Raw genomic sequence first — 24,973 nt, forward strand, 5'->3', positions numbered from 1 at the left:
CCAGGTTCGAGTCCCGGCGAGGGCATTTCTGCTTTTTCCAGGACGAAAAATCCTGATGACTCTAAAGGTTTAAAATTGATTTAATTCTTTACAAGCTCATACTTCATTTTTCAACTGAAAAGAAAAAACGATAATCATTGTGGAAGACATTTATTTGTACCAAACTGCTTATTTACATTAACATTTACACAAATACGTGTTAGCAATCAACTGCAGTGTTACCACAAGAAATTTTAATTATTTTCATTCGTGAATTTTCTGATTATAAAGTTTGCATGAGTTAAGATATTATCTGCAAATTTTCTCTTTATATGGTACTTAAAGAATGGTTTATCACAAAATAACTTGTTAATAGTTCAATTTCAATATGAATTTTCATACAAATTAAAACCAATTACAGAATATACTACAGTTTATTCAGACGCCTAACCAGTTGCTATTAAATTTCAACCTGTCTTCTCTATTTTTGATTTCATATGCAGAAATGAAATTTCTTCAGGACAAAACGCAAATTAACACGAGCGAGAAAGAGAGCGTAAATAAGAATGCAATTGCTAATGATATGATCCAGCTTGCTCTTTAACGCAGTGTTCTTTTGACACTCGATTCCCAATTACCAGTGAGAGAAATTATAATAGACAAATAGTAATTTCTGAGCCTTTAGTGATTATTTAATAGTCAAGTATAAAAAAGTAATTTATTGTATAGAGCTTAATGCTGAGTTAAACTGCAAAGTACTGCTGTTACTTTCTTTTCAGTAAGGGTTACGTTATGTTCAGTTTACGCAACCTACCAGATGTGGTAATTCTTTTTTTCATTTTTCATTTAGCTCTATCTATATTTAATTTGCTACTAGATGTAACTAGTTACATATTTGTTTAACTAATTAGTTAATAACATAAGTACAGCACTAAAAAATAGTTTTTTTATGTAGAAGAATGAAAGAATAGTAATTAATCTAGGATACTTTATTAAATTAAAGATAATTTATATTTATTCAACGTAATTATCTACTACTCGTTTTAAGTCATAATTTAATTTAAACCAACCTGAATTCGATAAAGCATTTATTCTAGACGTAATCGTTAAAATATCATTATAAGTTCAGAATATTTATCATACTTTGCATTTCAAAATGAAAGCATATAGAGCAGAGAGAAAACTTAAAAATATAGCATTTCCTTGTTCAAGTGACAACTGCTCTTATTCACTATAATCTGTGAACTTTGCACAGTCTGTAACGTACAAGTTTCAGATATCGTCAAAACTTATGTGGTGTTAGCGAGAACAAAAACTAAGAAAATTACTTATTTTAATTTCTTACCTTCATTATAGTACAGCATGAAATATCTCCCGTATTACATTTTAGGAAAATATTTTGTATGTAAACAGAAAAATGCGTTTTATTTATAACAATTATATAACTATAAATAATTGTTGAAGTATATTAAAATTTGTAATTTTAACAAGAGAAAATAAAAATAAAGTAGGTATTTGCTTTTAAAGTAGGTTGCAACTATGTCAAAACTCAGTAATAGTTAGTTATAACATTAAGAATTAAATGTATTTTAAGCAGCTTAGTTATCTGAAACATTTTTTTATACATAGCGTTACGTGCGTACGGGTTCGTAATAGATTGAATGCACAAGTCCGATAATAGATCAATAAAAATCTATTTTTATTAAAAGAAGTATTTCAGAACTCTGTATTTGTCCACAGAAAATATTCGTACAAGTCTCCACAGTAGCATACAGTATAATCAGTAGTTACATTTCAAACTACTAAGAACGTTAAACAAGGCAATGCAAAGTGCATCTAAAGATAAAGCTAACTTGGACTTATCTCAGTTTACGCTGAACTAGAACTCACAACAGCAATAACTAAGCAACTATGCTCAGATGCTCTCTCTCCGGTCTTTTATAGTTTTCACCGGCCGCAGAGATATTTCCAGTACTTTCCGCTTCTCGAAATTACTGGAAAGAAATACGAAGGTGGAATCAAGGTTACAACTAACATAATGATCAATTACATTTATTCAATTACAATATTTATTACAGTGATACAGGGATCGGATCCATATGTCGCCAAATTGTCTCCACTGTTGGCCACTTTTGGCGATTTCTCGCCAACTTTTGGGACAAAATAAGACTTCAAAACCGATGTCAGCTTGGCGATATCTAGCCAAATTACCGAGATACTAATTTACTCTATGTTAAACGCACTTGCCCCTATTACCTTACTTTTTTCGCATAGCTTTGTTTTAAAATTTGTTTCGCGTTACATTACACAGAAAAATACAACAATTTCGCATATAATTGTCCTAAAATCACCTATTTATGTACAAAATTCGTAACATTAGTAAGAAATCTTCTAACTGTGTACCTGCTAATGATAGGAATTGGGAAAACTTTGATTGCTAATGGCATGAAAGGAATTCTGCTTAGCCGGGTGACATGACTTAGCATGGGGAGACTAATAAACAGAAAAGTGTTTACGGTAAACAGTAGTTCTGAAATAAGATTCATTGCGAATTATAAGAATATCAAGGAACGGAAGGTTATTGTTAGATTCAATTTCAAAAGTAAGCTGGATGGCTAGACCAATCGAATGTATAACAGATAAAATCTGCGATAAATCTATTTTGTTGACATCAAAGAGCGCGAAACGTGTCATCTACATAGCGAATCCAGAGACAAAAAAGGTAGTTCCTCAAATTATTTGACCTCAAAATAGTGTATGTAAATGTCAGCAAATATGGAACTGAGAGAATTACCTATAGCTAATCCTTCAATTTGCTGATAATATTCATTTTGGAAAGCAAGTGGGTTTGACTCAAAGAGAAATTAATTCTTCAAATTCAGAATGTGGGAAATGGATTTCTCGAAGCCAAGTTTCAGGACATTTTAGAGTTCCTTCGACCTAAACATAATTATTCAGTGATTTAAGATGAAAAGGAACCATAATGGTGTGTAGGGGAGCAATATTTGAATTTACCGATGACTTCTAAATATTTTTAGGGTGTTAATATTGTTAGAAAGTAAAGAACTAGCACATTTAGCAATGTTTTTAAAGTGCAGTGACATACGTTTAAGAAGTTTCATGATATGGAATGCTGGTTTCTGTAATTTCTAATTATAGCCACACCAGGCATATTATATATTAACTACTGTAATATTTTAGATTTTACTTACTATTAGTACTGAATATGATCCCTTCTACAAATGGAGAAGACCATTTTACCAGGACGAAGACCAGAAGACCATTCACCATTCCTATTCGTTTTCGGTTAATTACCTGCTATATTCGCAATTACAAATGCTATGTGTTCTCGTCATTTTATATTAGTCAGATATAACTATAAGAGAGAAAGTGACACAATAGTGCTTGGCATAGGTTAGATTTTAAAAAACACTAACGGTACGTATTTAATCACATCTCCGCATTTGCTGTAATTTGAAAAATATTTAAACTGCACTGAATCTGATTATCGATTCTGAAAAGATCAACAATTTCGCATATGTATATTTATATCTATTTATTATACGAAGTTTAAGAGTTACAGGCCTGTACTTGTTTGCTTTGAGAATAATCATGCTTTACATGTGTTTAACCTGGAAGAAGGTTCTAAATGTTCTAAATGTATAATAAAAGCATAACTATGCATTCGTAATCATCTCTGCAGTGTGAAGGATTTATCGATGGATATTTTTTATCTTTTATAATCTATAAACTTGTCGATCGACTCTATAGTTCTGAAAATATGTACTTTGAATACTACGTTTTCTCATATATCTTCAAACACAGACGTAATTCACTTCAAAATTGTTTACATTTAGTGGCTGATTTATCATCTGTCCTCGAAATGTAATTTCTTTCCAATCCTCTTCAAATTTTAAATACCGATTTCCGTTTTGAATCACTCAAACATAGATAAATTCTAAAATTTCAAATTTCATTGATTCCTAATCTTTTCTATTTTGCATTTTAGAATCAAAGCAACGGAGAAACGAATTTCATTGCACATGGTACAGAATAAGAAATTCACCACAATCTAAGTAAATATATTCGATTTTTGTCCGCGGGTGCTATTTTGTATGCCAAGAGATGATTGAGTCTCCCGAAAAGAGCGCGACAGGCTTCACCAAATGCAGACATTGGGACAAGTCGATATCTGGAAGAGAGATTGGCGGTGTAGGGGTAAAGCGGGAAAAGGGGTCGGACGGCGATGCAAAGGAATAGAATCAATACTGGTCAGGGTCTGTAAGAAAAGTGTGAATGTTATTGTGCTGTCAAGTGGAAAAGCTGACGTCACTCCTGACCCAGAATTGTTGAAATTAGGTTTTCGTCTATACTGTGTTACTTACGGAGCTGTAACGTGGAAAGAAAAGTTTCGCCAAGATAGCAAATTTTATATTGCGTAACACTTCTGGAGAAATGCCTTTTTTTGACTGAAGGAGTAAAATAGATTAACTCTAAATAACAGGATATTTGTATCCCAGGTACTCTACTACCTTAATAAAAATGTTGTTAAAGACTGTCCAAATTCGATTTCACAGAAGAGGTAACACTGTTACTAATATTTCAAGGCTCAATTTTGTTTATCCATTGCCCTTAAAATGATTATTATTTAAAGCCATTTGCTTATTTGAATATGTCGGTGTGCTATAGTAACCTGAATATAAAGAGCATAAATGTTCTGGATTTAAACACTACGCAAATCCAATATCTTTAGACAACATACCTGAAAAAAAATGGAAACTTTGAAAGAAATGGGCCTTTTGTTCAGTCATTTCAACTGACTAAAACATATTTTGATCCAAAAAGTATGTTAAGAGCGATTACGTAGATAGAAGCCGTTATGACTTTTAGGTAATGCTGTCAAACTCACAACGTCCGAGTTTTACCTTAACAAGGTGTTCCTACGTCTGTTTCCTTTTGCTTCGGGTAGCTCTTCAGGGAGTGGGAGAAGCCAATCTTATGTTCTATATAATATCTTTACTTTAGCTTCCACCATAGCGCTTTTTATTGCAGTAATCTTTGCAGCTCTTTCGCATCATTTTCTTAACGATGTTTTCATCTACTCATTATAACCACACAAAAAGTTTCTGTTTGAAACCTCATAACTTTAATTTTTAAAATATGGGTATTAATATCATAGAAATACCATTACGCAATTACTTTATCCCTGCTGAAATCAAGTGTACATTTCGCTACATAGCCAGAAAGTCATCCTTAATAAAATATATTTAAAATATGAATCTCATTTTATGAACTTAACGTTTAACACTAAAATATTGCTGGCAGTATGAAGTGCTTTTTAAACGCTTTTCACATAATATATAACATATTAATACTACTCCTGTTTTCTCTAAAACAACTAAAAATATTCTGTAATAAGAAGATCGTAAATGAAATCAAAATATCCTTATGACTAATTACATCTTTCATTCCTAGTATTATGTTTCAGTTTAATTTAAGGTACGCAGGATTTACATTGGTATGGCAGCTATTTTATAACTATCTTCAGTTGTCTCTTTATTGCACCTCTAGTCTGTTTCGCTCATGGAGGAGAAATTTGGAATAAACGAAATTATCTCTTTATGTTCATGGCTTAGCAAATATGGCTATGCAGTTCCATTTCCTTTAGGAAATATACCTGTTGTCAACATTTTCAATGCTATTTCTTATGGTAAAGGGAAATTACGAACAGCTGTCTCATACAGAAGGATAGAAAGAATACAAAATTAATTAATTAATTAATTTAATTCTTTAAATAAATGTAGGAAAGCAAACGGTGATAATTTTTGAAATTTTAATGCCGTGAGACTTTGCTTCCAGAGTATGAAGGCTATAAGAGGTGGATATCATCTACATGTCAGTTAGGTTTCGAAGACCAGCATACTAACTGTAAGACAAATACTGACGTTAGTTACTTAGGTGGATCGGCTGCTCCCACTTCTATTACCTACTAGCTACTAATTTCATGATGTACTTGTTGCCTTTGTTCCTCACGAACGGCCAAAGTTTGAAATTAAGTGAAAAGAAATTTTATGCATAAAATCTTAAGCTCATATTTTGTAATAAACTAAGTACATGTTAAAAATTCCATAAGGTCTTCCTTCTTTTGATTTCTTATTGCAAATCAAACGAAACAACCAAATTAAAATATAAAAAACTGCCTTCCCGTAAGATTGTTTCAGACCGGAGATCATTAATTATGAAATAATTAATTCGCTTTTACTTTAGAAGCAATTAGTTTATTTTAATGCTATATTTCTCTTGAATTATTGTTATTACATGTAATAAATATTCATACATTAAATGAGATTAAAGAAAACAAATTACACGCATTTTATTCTATTTATTTCTTATTTATTTGGATATGTATCTGAAACAGTTACTAAATTTTTTAACTTAGGCCGGAAGAATGCATGTGGTCGTCTTTCCTGATATTAAATAATAGCCACACAGATAGGAATAATCACACCTGCATATTTAGAAATAAAAAAAAGAAAAAAGAAATCTGTCTAGGTTTCGTCTGTTGGCGAGTTTCTAAACTCTTTAGATCATCTCGTTATAGATTTAGTTTTTGCTTTTGAAATTGTTTTCATCAAAATAAAGTGTAAATTTAGAAATATATATATATATATCATGAAAATTCTAGGTTATTTCTATGATCTGTCAAATTATTAATTTACAGACTGATAAAAAGCTTTTAGTGAAAAGTCTTTTAATTAATTTCCAAACTTTCTAAGTTTGCTTGAGGATTATATCATTTATATATTTTCATTCTGTGTGCCAAGAAAATTGATCTGATTCTGTGCCTTTCTTATGTGACTGAATAATATTCAGGTGGGCAAATCGTGATTTAGATAAACATTTATATCTGATTACTTCTTTCTACTCTCATTGAATAAAAATATATTCATAATAAGACTTTCATTTCGAATTTCTGTCCTTCCAATGCATTTTCTTATTTTGCTGAATGTACCAGCGTTTTTCAAATATTCTCAGTACGTGCTTAACAAGTCATGGATTCCTTTATGAATTACTTTCAAAGTTTCTGTGATTTACTGACTTTTTGAGAACACGAAGGCGGATAAAATTTCAGCAAGACTTAGCCTCAAGTGTGAAAATAAGACTGTGACTTCCGTGTTTGTCTTTTTTTTCTTGTTTAAACCCTTTGCGCATATAAATGCGTTATATTTTTTTATCATTTTTATAAGAAGACATTTTAGCTACATCTTGAAACATTTTTGAATACATATACGTAATTATATACAGTGTGGTCATTAAAAAAAATCTTCCCCGATATATTAACTCCTAGTGGCCTATCCGTTCAACCAACCGAAATGAAATTTCAGATATAGTTATTCGAAAGTATCCGGTCGATGTGATAATTTAAAGCAATAAAGCTCTCCCGGTTACGATACATTGAAAATATTTCGAAATTTTAAAATGGCAACACCTATTTTTTTTCCCTGCACAAATTTAACAGCGATTAAAAAACTATGAATTGCGTTGGAATGATACGTATGTGACAAATATTACAGTCGTAAACACATTCGCAAAGAACAGCATTTTAGAGGATCAATGACAACACGAGATTGGAGAATAGAAAAACCTTTTATTAGAATTACAAGTTTTAAATGCGCACACTGTTTCAAAGTAGAATTATCTTCTATAAATTTCAGTTTCGTGGACACCGTGATCTTCCGGTTTCACTTCGATGAATTTGTAGTTCTGGGTCTATCTGAAATGTAAGGTGTACACACCAAATCCACGAGATAATTGAAAGATGTTATGGAACTTGAAGTTATACGGATTTCTCTTACGACTGTCAGCGTAACCGGGAGAGCTTGTTGTTTTGAATCATCACAAATTCGAGCGCTTCTAGTAACTTCTAGCCTACTTCTAAAACTTCTAGTAACAATATCTGAAATTTTATTTCGGTTGATTGAGCAGATAGGCCGCTGAGGTCATATACCGGGGAAGTTTTTATGACCACCCTATGTATTTAAAGTATTATAAAGTTTGCAAAGTTTCTGAATGTTCTTAAAGGAATGGCTTTAACTAAGAAATATGTGAATAAAAATTGCTTAATATGCTTGTATGTTCAGGAAATTTTATTAAAAGTGAAATAAAAGTATCGTCTAAACATAATATTTAAAATTTTATATATATTTTAATAATATAAATATGTATAATACAAGCTCCTGCGTGAGTAGAATATGAATATGCGTAAATAAGGAAAACATTAATTCTTTACCCTTACTGTCGCAGCATTACAAATAATTTTCATCATTAATTACAAGAATAATATTGCAAATATTCATAAAATCATGGATTGGATTCGTTTAAAATTATATTAGTTACATATTTTATTTAAAAAATAAAATACAGATTTAAATTATAAAAAAGTGTATCTGTTGCCTTAAAATCCCTTGCTGTTAATTTCAGTATTTGTTAATTCAATTTCTTAAAATTTAAATCACTATTTGAAAATCATATACATATATTAATTTCTGAATCAGTATTTTTCGTTTCCTGTTATGAAATATTTTTATTAATAATGCAATATAAAATATCTTAATATTTCATTCTTTTTCAAATTAAATGTAATGACGTCTTAAAATAATAGTTTAATATTGATTCTTTTTCAACAGTTTTAATTTCTTTATTTTTCTCATAAAAGAAAATCCAGTTATATTCATTGCTTATTAGGTAAAAATGAAGAAAGATAATTCAATGAAAAATTCATATACATATATAAAATTCATATTCATATATATAAGTACGAATTGCGATTACAAGGTGTGACGAGCCCCATAGCTTTCTGACATAAATAAAAATTCGTATAATAAATAAAGGTGCAAGAATTTCGGATAAGAATTACAAATATGGATCATTTTGACAATTTGCATGGTGAAATACTGCCTTAACTCACCTCCATGTAATTTAAAGAATTTATGAATTTATTTAATTTAAGGTTTAAGGGCACTAACATGTTAAATGAAAGAGACGAAAATTCGCACTTTTTTGTAGATTATAATGCTTTAAATAATTATTAATTACATTTACATTTAATAATTACATTTTAACTTAAATAGTTTATCTTATATTATAGTTAAAATGAAAATTACAAAAAGTCAGAAAAATAAATTGCATTTATGTATTTTAATCATGTGTTAACAATGATAAAACAAAAATATATCCATTCTTCTGCTTACTGTTTCTTAATTTCATAATTTAGTACAAGCAATGTAACATCGAGTCTCAAAACACACAGTGAAAATCTTACCCTAAATGGAACGGCAACATTTCGCATTGCAGAACTGATAGCACTTGAGATTGGATGCCTTGAATAAATAAACACATAAGAACTTGATAGAGTAACATAATGCAACGCGAAGACAGTAACATATAGGCTACAGACGTTTTTAAAGTCGAGAGATTATTATATTTACAAATTGACTAAATGGCAAACATTTCTTAATCAGAATAAGCGGGGTACTTTTGAATTTTAATATATATATATATATATATATATATATATATATATATTAAAATATTATTATTATCTTAATTATTAATATATTATTATTATCTGAATTATATATTAAAATATTATTGTTATCTTTATCATTACAATTATATATTATAGGCAGGTTTTAATTCTACATATTACAGGCAACATCATTGTTATTAGATTCGTAACTAAAATGCGATAGCGTCACAATAGCACACTGACATCCAATTTCCTCTGCTTCTATGCCACACATCCAATTCCCTTGGTTTCTATACTATCTAAATGAAATTAAATCCATCTAAATAAATAGTTCTCTTATTTCTTGCCTCTTTGGGATCTAAATAGCCGTATCGAAAATAATGGTACTACCGAAGAAGTCGCATAAATCAGAAGTCCAATTTCCTCTTGGTAAAGACTGACGAGAAGGCATTCCAACAAATTTTCCTATTGTCTCCTAAAACTTTTGCAGCAAAGAGCAGTTGACGACTTCTTGTAAATAGTCTTATTAATTGAAGGAATTTGTTAGGAGTATCGTTGTCTAAGGTAACATAAACAGCGCTTTGCACTTCCTCTGTTTTCTAACAAACAGTAATTTGAGCTAACATTCCTTTTCTTATTTTTGTTATCTTCTTGAGGACATTTAAACAAATTCCTCACCATTACAATCGTTCTTAGAAGAAAGCCTTAAAATTGTTTGCTGGCGTTTCTGTTTGTGTGTCTGATTGCATTGATTAGTTGTGGTTGTTTTCACGTTAGATTGATATCTAATTCTAAATATCCTGAATAACGGACGGGACAACCTTTATCGATATTAGAAAGAATCTGAATGATTAAATTGTTTCTGAACGTCCTGTAACTGCTATTTTCTGCAATGAAAGTCAGGCATTTTATTTTTTTATTGATCGTATTTTATTATAATAAAGTTTATATACTTGAAATGCATACAACACATTTTTATTTGATCTTAATTAGCAAATTATTTCTTTAGCTAGAATTGCAGTCTTAAGCTAAAAGCACAGTTAATATTGCTCTAAAATTACTATTGGCTGGTTAAGTTCCATTTACATCATCATAATTACGTAAGAATCATATGACATAGAACAGTCTCGAAATGATGCAGTGCAGAGAGGGGTTACTATTTTTAGAATAGAGAAGGGGAATTTAGGTTGCTAATTTAATCTAACATATTCTTTATTTTTATTACATATTAAGATAAAGAATATGCGAATCAAAATTATAATTTAAATTGTAAAACATTAAATCTCCCTCTCTGTTCTAAAAATCGCAATAGCTTCTCTGGATTGCGTCATTTCTAGATTATTCTATGACCTGCGCAGCTCTGATGACGTAATAATTGGGAAATGAAACTACCATTGTAAACCAAAACTTTTCTTTTCGCGCTCTTCCATCTTTCATAACTACGCCCTTCAGCTTTTGTTTGTGCTGCGCTTGTTTGTGCTACGAAATTTCGCTACGCTGCTTCCAATTGCAATAATATCAATAATGTAAATGTTCTTGAACAGGCACGATTAGGGTGTCAAGTGATCTGTGGCCACATATTGTCAACTGGAAATAAAAATGGAATTAAAATCGCCCCGACTGCCAAGTTTTATTTACGAAGTCAACACATTAGCTTACCATGTAATCAGAATGCTTCCTCTTCAATATAGGATAACTACGCATCAACAGTGCTCCGTCTTTTCTTTTCCTTTGCTTTTATTATATTGTTACGATTTTCCTCTTCCTATTCTTCTGACACCAGTTGTTACGTTATTTTCTTCCTTCACGTTCGTACGGGGTTCGTAGATTTGGAGTGAAGAACGACGACACTTGATGAAGTATCGAAACACACTTTATTTAGACAATATTAATCCGGACAGCTCCAAAACACTTTTACAGTCGTCGAAGAACTACTGTAAACACGCTGACACAATCAGCAACACAGGTTATCAGGCTATCACGGTGGAGACAGCTTCCTGCAAAGCAGCCGAATCTGCTTTCCGGAGTACAGCTCCCGACTCTGCTTGATCGTTCTCGGAACTCCGCGTACTCTCGAGACTCTCCGCGCTAAAACTCGCGATGCACTCGACGACACACAGATCACAGCTTCTGACTCTCGGTTCAGTCGTTTCTGGAGCTCAACACGCTCTCTCGACGATGCACTAACCGCGATACTCTACGAGAGTCCTTCGGTGAACTCGACGACCCACTCGGCACTCGCTGCCCGGCTGTCAACTCGATCGACTCCGCAGGGATTGACTTGCTAGACGAGAGACACACTCTCCCTCTCGATGAAGCACACTTGCTGACTAGAGACCAGCACGGTTTATATAGCTTTCGGCTTGTGTTCGGGAACATTCTGGACTAAACCGGTAAGAATTCGTTCCAGAAGGCTCTCCAACCGTCCATGGTATATCGCCCATTTTGTCGCCAAATATCGCCAAATGGGCGATTTCTCGGCAAATGTGGCAACTTTGCCCTCTTTGCTATTTTATGGCAACCCTAAAAACTGCTTTGCGGGGAAGCCATCTCACCGCGCCTTTACATTTCGTAACAATATCATGTATATAAATCGAAATTCTAATTTTAATTTCCAATAGCTTTTAACTCTTCATAATGTGCAAAATAAAATATATATAAATAAAAATTCTAACTTAAATTTGCAACAGCTCCTTGATTATTCATTTTAATCTGCGTTATTTCCCCTTTATATTCAAAATATTGCTTATAATAAACTTCTCTAGATAGAGTCATTTCTAGATTAATTCATATGGTTCATAGTTTTATAAAGTATTTCTCCCGCTTTCCTAGCGAGCCTTCGTGGTGTAGTGGTTCTGCACGCTGGGCCGTTATTCCAGAGGTCCGTGGTTTGATTCCCGGCGAAGGCGGTTGCATATTTTTCATCTTTTCTGCTTCCAATTAACCTAATGACTCTACAGTTTTAGATAACTTACATAAGCCTTCAGCCAATAACAGTTTTAGAGCTTTTATATTATCCAACAAAAACAAAAATGAATGAACCTGAATGATTAGATCTTGAAAACTTCCGAGTTTTTTTTTTTTTTTTTTCTTTTCATTACTGATTAACTTCTGTCTGAGTCATTTTCTGCATTCTTACGTATATTGTTTTACATTGTAATCTACAAAAAGTCGTTTTCATGGGTTAAAAAGTTCGAAATAACTTTAGTTCTACTGATTCTGATTAATGAGATTTTTCTGAACGAATTATGACTGAAATTAATAAGAATCTAATAAAAGATCTGCTTTCCTTTGCACCATTTTAACTTTTTTTTTTTTTTTTAATCAGCGGAATATTTCAGTCACTGTGTCTTTTCCAAACCACGTATTTAATATAAATACTCATCCCCATGTAACTTCATCAAAGGAAATGAGGCCAAATACTATTTGCAAATTTTATAATCGTGGATTAGCTGGGCGAGAACTCCTGCTTTCAGTGATTGCCATTAACAGCTACCGAATTCTTTTTTCTTCTTCCCCAAAGAAGAAATTGAATTACTAAACATACTTTCTGAACCTCGTACAGAGTTTATTAAGCAAGCGTATTTTCAGGTTTCTTCTCTACGACTGTCTTTTATTCGACCATTAGAGTTAATTTTATGATCCATTATAGGTTGGCTCTGCCATCACGTCAATCCAGGGAACAAAAGCGATAATGTTGTTCAACGCAGCTGTTGGCACCACTTTGAACACAACCAGGTTATCGACTTCCGTGAATTTTAATGAGCTTTGTGCTAGGAGGAACTTTATCTCTTTCGTGATAAAAGTATAAGCATGGTGAAGTTTTCACATTAAGGTATAGACATAATTCACTTGTATTCACTGTTTAATTACGTTACGTTTTATGGGAATTTTAACTAAATTTCATTGTAAATCTGCAACGGTTTGTGTACTGGTGTTAGCTATTTGAGGAAGTCGAATATAAATAGCTTCAAAAACTTTTTGCATCAGAAAGATGTAAGAACAGTGAGATAAAATTTCCATTAACTCTAAAAAAGTTCATTGTATTTAATTATTATCTTACAGGCGTAGGAGAAGATTATTAACAGGAATAAAATAAAATTAAAAAAAATTATAACTGCACTATTCTGAATTTGAGTAACAGCAGCAATACGCAGGCTGTGAGACTGAGTTCGAAGCTTTATTGAGGTAACTTTTGTCATGGTAGTGATTTTTAAAGGCGGCACTTAAAACTCGGGAATACTAAAATCCTCTTGGAAGTTTGGTGGTAGGGAAGAGGTTTATGACAATTATAAATTTTATAGCTTATACGCAATTGATCATATTTTGATAAAGCTAACCGTATAGTATGCACTTTGATTTAATTGAATAATTTAATCCGAAAACCTTATACATTGTCACGAATCCATTGTAACGTATATATGGATATAATATCAATGATAAATTGTTCTATGAAATTTTACATTTAGCAGCATTTAAGAAATAATTTTTCACATTACTTAAACCATGCATATTAATAATCTCTTGATTTTTTTACATAATTGTTTTAAAAATAACCTTGCATTTTTATAAAGATATTAAATATTTTACCATTATTAGATATGTGATGACCTCGTTTATTTCCCTGTACGAAATAAAGGAAGTATGTAATAGCAAAAAATCTAGGTATTCAGGTTTCAACGGAAGTAACCATTTTGACCGTTTCCAAATCTATTTTTTTTTTTTTTTCCTATGCGTGAAGTCTATACGTACGGACAGGTGACAGATGATGGAGGACGGGGACAACTGATGTCTAACAAAGGTAAGCAAGTATATGTTTTACACCCTCCACTATCTTAAACCGGCAGCTCCCTAGTCCCAGGAGGCTTGTCTCGGGAATACCTTTGCTGCTCTGTGAAGTGCAGGACTACGTTTAATATGATCCGTCAATTAAATATATTATATGTATGGACAGCATAAAGGACTTTTTATTCTAAAACGAAAGGTAAAATGGATTCAATGTGGATTTTTTTCGTGATGTCTGTCTCTACATATGTACGCATGTACCTTGCATAACTAAAAATAGTTAACCGTAGAGCGTTAAAATTTTGTATATGGCAATGCAATAACACATACGGGTGTAACTCTCATTTGCTTCGCAATCGACAGCACCAAACGCATATATGTGTTAAATATAAGTTTATGACTATGTATCCTCCGATCGCCAATAGATGGCAGTAGTGTTTATTTGTGAAAAGAATATGGATCGTATAAGGGATAGACTAATCCAGTGGGCGGGGCGCGCGTCACCGACATGTCCTCGAGAAAGAGTAGGGACGATCTGGTTTATTTTAACACTGAAACCTATGGCGTTTGTATGACATAACTGTTTTTAATTATGAAATGTGTTACGTTGTATAGTGATGAGATTATAAAAGTCACATTTTTTTTTTCAAATAGGATTTAATATATCTCATTAAAGCAGTTTTTACTGCATTTCGTGCATTTTTTTCGCGCGTAATTCTTGTACAAACATCTTTATTTTCGTAAAACGGTAAAACCTCTAAGCACAAAATTTATGAATTTAATTTTGCGTAAAAATAAAGTAAAATTAAATAAGATTGATAGTACAGGATGCTTTGAAATAAATAAAGTAAAATTAAATAAAATCTGATAATTTTTGTAAAACATTTAATGAACATTTTCAGGCAGTGATTTTCAAAACTATAATAACATTACAAAACGATTATTTATGCGATTATATCATCATTAAATTATTAACATTAAAGTGGATTATTTATTTTAGTAATTTATAAAATTCGGAGCATAAAATTTTCTGAGTGTAATGAAGGAAAAAAAATAAAATAAAATCTTAGAAGCACTCAGATTTTATATTACGCCCAAAAGGAACCTTTTTTTAACGTTTTGCGTGTTACCTATATTTATTGAATACCACGTTCGTCGCCCTTAAACCACATACATTTGAAAACAGCATATCTTTAGAATTTCAGCATTGGAGATAAAAATGTTATTTTCCGTACAGTGTTCCGATTGCTCGCTTTGAACTCGTTCAGTTTGTTAATATAAAATTCGTTAAAGTTTTACAAAATAGGAAATACAAAATTCGGCTGTCCAGATGCCCATGTTCGAGTGGAGGATTACATTATTCAAAATTTGATGGCTCTAGATACCATCCTTTTTGTCACGGTGCGAGAAACATACATGTATTCCTGCAGATTCTTCATTATTTAATTTCTTTAAATATAATACAGGGCGATAATATTTGGTAACAGCAATTTGCAAGGAGACACGGACATTTATAGCGAAACAGCGCAAAATGCCGCTTCGAGCTAATAAATTAATTAACAGTAAATAAAAAAATCTTATGCAGAAATAAAAATAAATTTAAAAAATAATCTCTATAAAATACAAGCAAAATGAATTGTTACGGTTAAATACAATTTTAATATTAGAATTAAATGTATAAAAATTAAGGTGCCAAAATTGTTTATCACTATGATGTATTATGAAATATAATTGAAATAAAATTCCTGTGTAGAAATTGTGCTATAATACTCATCTATTATTTTAAAAAAGTATCACAATTTAGAATTTTAAACAAAACTTTCAAAAATTCGTATTTAAATATTTTAGTATTTTTTACTTATTTAAACCAATAAAAAGTACCAAAATTGCCAGAGAAAATTGCTTGTTAAATTTTCTATTAGTTCAGGTTTAAAATATTATTTTTTAAAATAAGTAGTTACAAATTTCCTGACAGCATAGGAAAAGCTAAAAAAATATCCATCCCTGAAAGCAGGCAATAGCTTTATAATTATTTGGAACGTTAATTATGCTTGATAAATATGCTAAATTGTTAAAAACCAATTTCAATTTCAAAAATAAAATACGTAGAAAATCTAATTTGTGAAATGAGGCGCTACAAGCAGCTTTTTCTTGACAATTATACACGCTGCAATAGGCAACCACTGTTAAATTTCTGCAAGTCGTCCCTACTCCTCCGATGTGATCAAGGTGACATCCGGGAATGCGTCAGACGAGGGAGAAAACAACTCATTTGGGTTGGTCTATTTCTTATAAGGTCCATGAAAAAGAAACGGTGATGTCATAATTATATACATGTATCAGTTCGTCTTTGGTGTTCTTCAATAAACGTTGTGTGGAATATCGCTCTCTGTTTATTACTTTAAGTTCGAACTAGTCTGATTTATTACAGCCTTACATATATTTTGTTTAACATGTGTGTGCGTATATATATATATATGCATATGCATACAAGTGTTTTAAATGAGAAAAATATTCATGTTTTGGTGATATCAAACTTTAAAATAAATTCATTTTGGATAAATAAAAAAGTTTATTTCGGTTTCCGGGTTCCTATACTTGTATTTGGGGAAGTTTTATAGTCGTTATAAAAAAATAAAAATACAAGAAGTTTGGATCCCGTAATTTGGGCGGAATATTTAATTCCAAAATTTAAGATTTACGCCATTTTTAGCTTAATAAGATATTTCTCCCGCCTCCTTAGCAAGCCTTCGTGGTGTAGTAGTCTGCACGCTCAGCGCGTAATTGAGAGGTTCGCAGTTTGATTCCCGGGGAAGGCGTTGCATGTTTTTCATCTTGCCTGCTTTGAAAAAATACCTAGTTTCTCTACAGTGGCGCCCGAACTAAAAGGGTGTTATATGATAATTCTCCTCACCTAGGATTTGGCGATTGGGTCCCCTAAAAACCCCAGTCGCCCTTTTAAAGGGAGAGTATATAAGGCTCCCGCCTTCTTATTTTTCATCTTGCCTCTCTTTTGTTTATAAAAATTCAGCAAATGTTTAAAATATACCTTTTTTTTTCCAAAGTAAGGCCCATTTTTTTTTTGTTCCAAATTTATTTTAGTCTCTCATAAATGATTATTTTAATAAAAAAAACTGCAGAATAACACGAAGGAATTTAATCATCATAATATATAAAAAAAATTACAGTGTAACACTAAATCAGCCACGTAGATAAATTACCATATTTGTAAACTACTACTTACTGTAACTAATGCTTATTGTAACAGCAATGTCTACATGAACAGTTTCAACTTGAGCCCTTATTCTAGCGAATTGTATGACTGAAATCAAAGTGGTAATTAATGTATCACTAACGTTTCCTGCTTTTATTTCTACGAAATAATAAAATTTTGCATTTAGTTAGGTAACCCATCTTTCATTCTATTCAGAATCACAGCTACCTTATCAAAGATAGTTTTATTTCTTAAAATTTATTCTAAAATGTAAGGAGGATCTTATATTTGAGGCAGCATTAAATTCAAGTAAATGCGGTACATAGATATCTATTTAAAAAATGAGTGTCAATGACCTTACATTATCACAGCATAATTAAATAACTGGCGGGTAACTTTTTATGATTCCTGACGTTTAGCGGAATTCTTGAAAATAGCATGCTGAAACTATTATCAATACTGATGTTAAAAATACATTTTAGAATTTCACTTTTTATCTGTGCGACTTTGAAATGGGAAATGAAACGCTTTTTTTTTAAATTATACATAATTTTCTGATTTTCATTATTTTAAGAAAAATATGCTCATTCAAACCACGTATTGATGTTTTTGGAATACAATTTAGTGGTCAAGTTAGAGGGTTTACTTATAGATAAATTCAAAGTTCAGTTTACAACATGAAATTAATAATGAGACAATTTGTTGGTTTATAACGGCGATAATACATAATTTATATTACCGATAAGAATGTGTCGCCGTGTGGTACCTTTCCGTTACCATACACTACTCTCTGTTCCAAGTAAAACGTAGTTAAAAAAGAGAACAGCAGCAGGAAAGTACCTAGCAGCATGCTATGTTTGCAACTAAATTGTCTAGTGAGCTTCAGAAATCGAAATTCCTAGCATGCTATTTTGAAGGCTCTGCATTGCAAATCTTCCCTAAAAGGTATCGATCCATTCACCAATTGACGTGCTGTTGTTATGAACATCAGCTTCCCGTGATCTATTTCCGTCCTTGAATCTGCTGATGAGGAAAGAGAGAGGAATGGATGACAGTCCTTCTGATTCCCGGGGGAATTTCGCAGGATTGAGCGAAGCGGAAATGGGCTGCGGGAAGAGAAGCCTTACAAAATACAAAAGTGTTTTCTTCGATATGAGAGATTTAATTAAATAGAATCCCTCGATGGCTCTACATTTTCATCAGATAAGGAAATGAGTTATAAGAATAACAGTCTTATGAAGACGTTACCATCAGAACTCATTAATAATTATGTGAGGGTACTGTCATACTGGCAGATTTCGGTTTGAGTATCGAGATATGAACCGCAGACATATTTTGCTCGAAAAGGGTACTTTAGGAGCATTAAAGCTCGAAAAATGTTTTCTTCATTTTAAAATTCGAATGAAAGAGCAATTCTTTGCTACGCTTAAATTAGTTAGTTATGGATTAAATATGAAGAATTTTCTATAATAATTATAATTTAATGAAGGTATTCTTTAACATGTTGAACAGTATATTTTCATTACTTGAAGAAGCGGAATCCCATTTCACACTCTCTCGAAATGTATAAAGATTTTATGTAAACTTCAATCTTAGGCCGAATTTGGCATAATTTTAAATTTTAAACCACCGTACATATATTCCGTGTGTTCTAAAAATGCATCTTGAAGTTTGGATTGTGACAGAAGGTGTATGTACGTGTAGTATGTAGAAAGCAGAAATATGTAGAAAGCAAAAATGTACCTCGTATGTTTGTAGAAATGTGTGTAGAATGCATAACGTGACTAAACAATAACAAAAACTTGGTGCTAGATAGTTTGGTTTATTTGGTTACGGCAAAACGGGTGAGGGTTTCGGCTTAAGGAGAAGAATGCGTTTGTGTAGGACTTTCTAAAAATAGGCTTATATCGACGTTATACATGGGAAAAACTGCAGAAATGTGCATACAGCTAACAGACAGACCGTTTGCCAGGACTTTTCCTAGGTTAAACTACTGATGCTAGAAAGTTCTTTAATGAAATTTTTCTAAATGTTTTACATTATATTATGTTACCTTAAATTAAACTACTATACAATGATCATCCACTCATCTAGGAAAATATTATCACTCCACGAAACATAAGACGTTTGATTTATTTTCTTTGCGGTCATTATAAAGAGCAAATTATCAGAGCGTTACTATGCAGTAAAACATAAGAACTTTGAATTATTTTCAAAATTTATCAAACCGTAATTGCTAAGACGAATAATTAAAAAGTAATAAATGTAATATTTTAGAATTATTATTTTATTTTGCTTTTGATGATGTATTTAATTTACGTGATTTCAGTTTTAATTTACACTAATTTATAAAGTCGTCAACTAAATAATGCAAATTTGCAATGTTATTGTATTAAAAAAGATGTCTAATGATATATGTAATAAAATTCGATACCAAAATTTTCTCATTTTGAAATTTTGAATAAGAGGTAAATCCTAACATTTTGTTGACATACTGTGTACATCCTTTTCCTAATCAATACATATGCTCTCTCTTTCTCTCTCTATAGATAAGTAAAAAAGTATTTAAAAATTGAATGACCAAGCTAGCCAAAAATAGCGCTTTTAGCTGCTGATTTTTAAAATTGAATATAAAGAAGAAAGGAAGTGTTCCCTTGACAAGTTTTGATTGAAGCTTTGAACAGAGAAAAGTAACAATAATATTTTTTTGTGCACTGTTTTCAATTTTACTGTAGTTTGGATAGGGGTTTTTGAATATTTTTAAATTTTATCTTTATCACTCATATTACATAGTGTTTCAAAAATTTAGATAGGATACTACAAATGTTTTGCGACTTTTACTAGTTTTCACACTTCCTTTCTTCTTTATATATATAAATTTAATTTTCAATTTTACCTTAATTTTTTTTAGTTTGGTTATTTTATCTTTCCATCTTAAAAAAAAACTAACTGCTATAAATTGACTTGTTATAAATTGTCTCATATTAAAACTCTCTAAACGGGTCATATTAAAATTGTTAGGCACTTACCCAAATCTTCAGCCAATAATAATTTCCAATTTCGGAACGGGTATCTGAAAATTAGCCAATAAGTATAAAGCTTTAATGAAACTAAATTATTCTGAACCGAGCTTTCATCTTGGACACGTCGCATTCTCTGTCTCGCTCTTGCAAGTCCTGTCTTGCACCCCTAACTTTCCTTTCCTTTGAGCTTATGCAGCCCATTAGTGGCCAAGTATATAATACCGCTAAACACTGGGAATTCGATCTAGATTTGATTCTGCGAATGAGCTGACTAAATGGAGTGTTAAGTGTTTTTCCTTGCGACAACGTAAATAGAAGTCAGTTTATAAAGTCTTTCATAAATTTTCTCTACTTAAATAACCCTCACACGCTTCAATTAATATACCAAACCTTTCTCTGATTGCAAGGTATTAATTTTATGTCCCTCTCCTGAACAGACATAAAATCTCGATAGCTGAAGTTATTTATAAATGAGAATTTAAAATAATTTAAACAGTTTACTACATTTATTTACCTCAGCATGATTGTATGATAAAGCTGTCGAATTTTGTTTTCAAAAGTACATTTATAAGAATGAATATAATTCGTTTCTGTATTTCCACATAACAAGGCTCAACGGTTGCCATAATGTCTTGCGCTAAAAATATCTACGGGATATTGGATGAGTCTGCTAGTCTGGATAAAGTTAAAAGAGGAAGTCGTGGATCTCACACTCATTGCGTAGATATTGATGTAAACATGTGTGTCTTGGGAGAGAGGAAATGGTGTTTTGTTTGTACAAAAAAAAAAAAAAAAAAAAAAAAAAAAAAAAAATTCTATTTCCTCGATGCCACTGAAATTCTTCCCATCATATCCGCATTAGAATAGAGAGTATATCTATTCTAATTGACAAACGTATTAAATTTCATTAACATATTTTTAATATGATCGTAAAATATTATCTATTCTACAAAAGTTTAACCCAAAAGTACAAGTTTTTCAAATATTAAGTCCTACCATATTGGTTATTCGTTTGAATATAGAAGACAAATACTGAACTCTGCAACTAGTTTTTGCTCTGCAGTTTTAAACTGAATTCCCGCAACATGGGCAATTCTGTTGAGTTTCAAATACGTTTTGATTGTTAATTTATTAAATGTGAAAACTTAAGAGCTAAGAAAATAAAAGTTTACTTTAAAATCTTGTATTTTTTCCCTTAAAAATTCTAAATACAAAAATGCGTCAAAGGCTGTTGTCTTAATTGTTAAGAACCTTTTCAAAGGATAAATTCATTTATACCGATTTTAAGAAAAAAAAAAGTTCTGTGAGCTTTTACTGTTTGTTTATTTCGCGAAAACTCAAGCTGGTTAATAGGTAATCATAGTGATACGTTGATTTTTAAAAGGAAAGTTCCTATCAGTATTTAAATAACATTAAATGTCTAGCAGTAAAGCAGATTACATCCCTTTATGATTCTTGTTTCTTAAAACATCAAAACAATAGAGAACCTGCTTTATATTTTCCATACACAAAACACTTATGCATAAAAAATCTTAGAAAAATATAAATAAGACACTCCACAACTTCCTTAAGCGATTATTAAATTATATACATTTTTTCCTGCAGTTCATTTAAACTTACTTCCTCGAAATATTGCAACTTAATTAACCGATCCCTCAAGGTAAGTTGAAAATGACATCAAAAAAAAAAAAAAAAAAAAAAAAAAAACTTTTGAAACTTATTATTCTGGTTAATTTTTTTGCACGGGAGTCAAACTTCTTGTATTTTTATTTTTTCATAACGAGTATAAAACTTAATTAAAACACAATAACACGCCGAATAAATACTAATTCAGAAGTCAAACAACAAAAATCAGCGTTATATTTAAAAAATTATTGCTCAGTTAATTTAGTTTGATTTTCTGCATTGTTTATCATGCCTTCATCCGTTAATCGTTTCACTAAATTACGCCTGAAACGGCAAAAATTCCTGAATCATCTTGACTTTTTACTTAAATGTAAATGTAAAAAATTGATCCCCAATTTTATTCAAATCAAATCTAATCAAAAACCTTCGAGTCGCGTTTCCAGAATTCTGTTAAATTGCAAACTTGCCTTACTTCGGTCCGTGATAAGGGATACACGTCAACAATTGTCCAAAATTGAACATGAACTCTATAAGCTTCATCTGGAACTCGCTAAAACATATCCAAAATTCACTGCCCTTGAACAAAAGTCTTGGTCTAGAACGGAGAATGCAGTTAACCGTCATAAAAACACCCTTGCAGTTAAATTCGAAAAACTTCTTTTACAGTCTTCCAGTTCAAGTAGTTCAAAAAATCTTCCCATTGTAAACATCAAGCCAATAGTTAATATTTCTAATGTTAGTCTTTCAGAAGAACAAGAGAGAATTATAAAATATAATTTTAACTTCTCACAAACCTGTAAACCCTCGATTCCAAAGATTTTGGCTCCTATCGAAAAAGCTTTCAAGTTCAGTAAAGTTTCAGATTCACAGAAAGAAATGATTAGGCATCTTATCGCTCATAATGTGAAATTCAATAATAAACCTTTGAAACCAAATCTAACAGCGAGAGAAAGAGCTACAATGCGCGAGATTCATTCTAACCCGGATATTGTCATTTCAAAGGCCGACAAAGGTGGCCAGATAGTCGTCATGGATAAGAACACTTACATCGATGGTGTCACTAAACTCTTAAACGAAGGACCATATAATCCTATCCCTAAAGATCCTTCACCTTCGGACTTATCCAAAATAAAAACTGCGATCAAATCTTCGCAAATCATTTCAAGCAACTTAAAACATTCACTTATCCCATCTGTTGCGAATTGTGCCAGATTATATGCTCTTCCCAAAATTCATAAAAGTGGTATTCCTTTCCGCCCTATTGTATCAAATTTAGGTACTGCCTCGTATCCATTAGCTAAATATTTAGTTTCTAGATTTTCCACTCTATTAGACAATAACATTTACACCATAAAAAATTCAATAGAGTTTGTAAAAAAGGTTAAAAACTTTTCTCCTCGTAATTTACTCATGGTTTCTTTTGATGTAAAATCATTATTCACCAATGTCCCAGTGGAGGGTGCATTAAGATGTCTAGAAACCAGACTTCGCGAATTTCATTTCTCTTGCATCGAAATTGATGAGCTAATTTCTCTCACTCAACTCTGTTTGAAACAAACACATTTTGTTTTCCAAAATAAATATTACAAGCAAACTGAGGGATTAGCCATGGGAAGCCCCCTCAGTCCCATCCTGGCTGATATCTACATGCATTATTATGAATCAAAATTGTTTGAAACTTTAAAATTCCCGGCATGGTTCCGCTACGTAGACGATACTTTTACCCTGTTTGAAGGTAATAAAGATGATTTGAATAAAGTTCTTTCAACAATGAATTCTATTGATCCTGCTATTCAGTTCACTTTTGAACTTGAGACTTGCAATTCTCTTCCGTTTCTCGACATTCTGGTCACACGTAACATATCCAACTTCAGTACTACAGTTTACCGTAAACCTTCATCGGTTTGCCTTCCACCACACTTTAAATCATGTCATCCGACTAAACAAAAGTTAGCTTCATTTTATTCCTATGTTTTCCGTGCTCTTCAAGTTTGCTCCTCCAAACTAGCCCTTGATGAAGAACTAAATTATTTAAAAGCAATAGCTATTGACAGGGGATTTTCACCCAACATTATTAATCAAGCAGTTAAAAAATTCTCATCTCAACACACTAAAAGCCACACTCTTATTTTAGGAGATTATAAAAATTCTGTTGTCATTCCCTTCTTTCCATCAATTAGCTATAAAGTTGCACATATTTTGCAGAAATTTAACTTTCGGGTTGTTTACTCTCCCATCAATAAAATTCCAACTTCTATACTCAAGGACCCCATTCCGGATATGAATTCCTGGGGTATTTATAGGATTCCTTGCCAGTGTGGTTTAATTTACATTGGCCAAACTAAGAGAGCCTTAAAATTTCGCGTCAAAGAACATGAGGCATATGTTAGAAAAAAGGAAACACAGAAGTCTTCTGTTGCTCAGCATTGTTGGTCCGAAAATCACACTTTCAATTTTTCTGCTGCCAAAATTATTCAAAAAACATCTTCCATTGGAGAACTGGATTTTCTAGAGGCATTTCACATTCATAAAAATCTTTCTGTTCTAGTTAACGATCCTAATTCCAATCCAAATTTGCCTTCGGCTTTTAGAGAAATTATGTTTTAGTTCTGGTTTCGCCAACAGATGGCGCCACTTGCTTATTCTTGTCCAGGCTTTCTTATCTTATCTAAACATTATTTCCTATCTTGTTCATTTGCGGTTTTGCAGCTGAAGATGATGGTTCGGTAAAACCATCGAAACTAGTCCTGTGAAAATTTTTTAAATTTTTTTAGTATAAAACTTCTCAAATACAAGTATAGGAATCGGAAGACCGAA

General features: G+C 31.7%; 1 protein-coding gene and 1 non-coding gene across 2 annotated transcripts in view; both read left to right on the forward strand.

The window, feature by feature from the left end:
- amon (prohormone processing protease amontillado) overlaps positions 1-24,973 on the forward strand; it is a 454,317-nt gene that overhangs the window by 114,412 nt on the left and 314,932 nt on the right. The window lies entirely within an intron of this gene.
- Positions 12,344-12,417, forward strand: TRNAN-GUU (transfer RNA asparagine (anticodon GUU)). The gene has a single exon. It is a non-coding gene; the product is annotated as a tRNA-Asn (tRNA).

This window comes from Stegodyphus dumicola, chromosome 6, assembly GCF_044657685.1.
Source record: "Stegodyphus dumicola isolate Sdum_Otavi_A_Nest chromosome 6, ASM4465768v1".
Lineage (NCBI taxonomy): Eukaryota > Metazoa > Arthropoda > Arachnida > Araneae > Eresidae > Stegodyphus > Stegodyphus dumicola.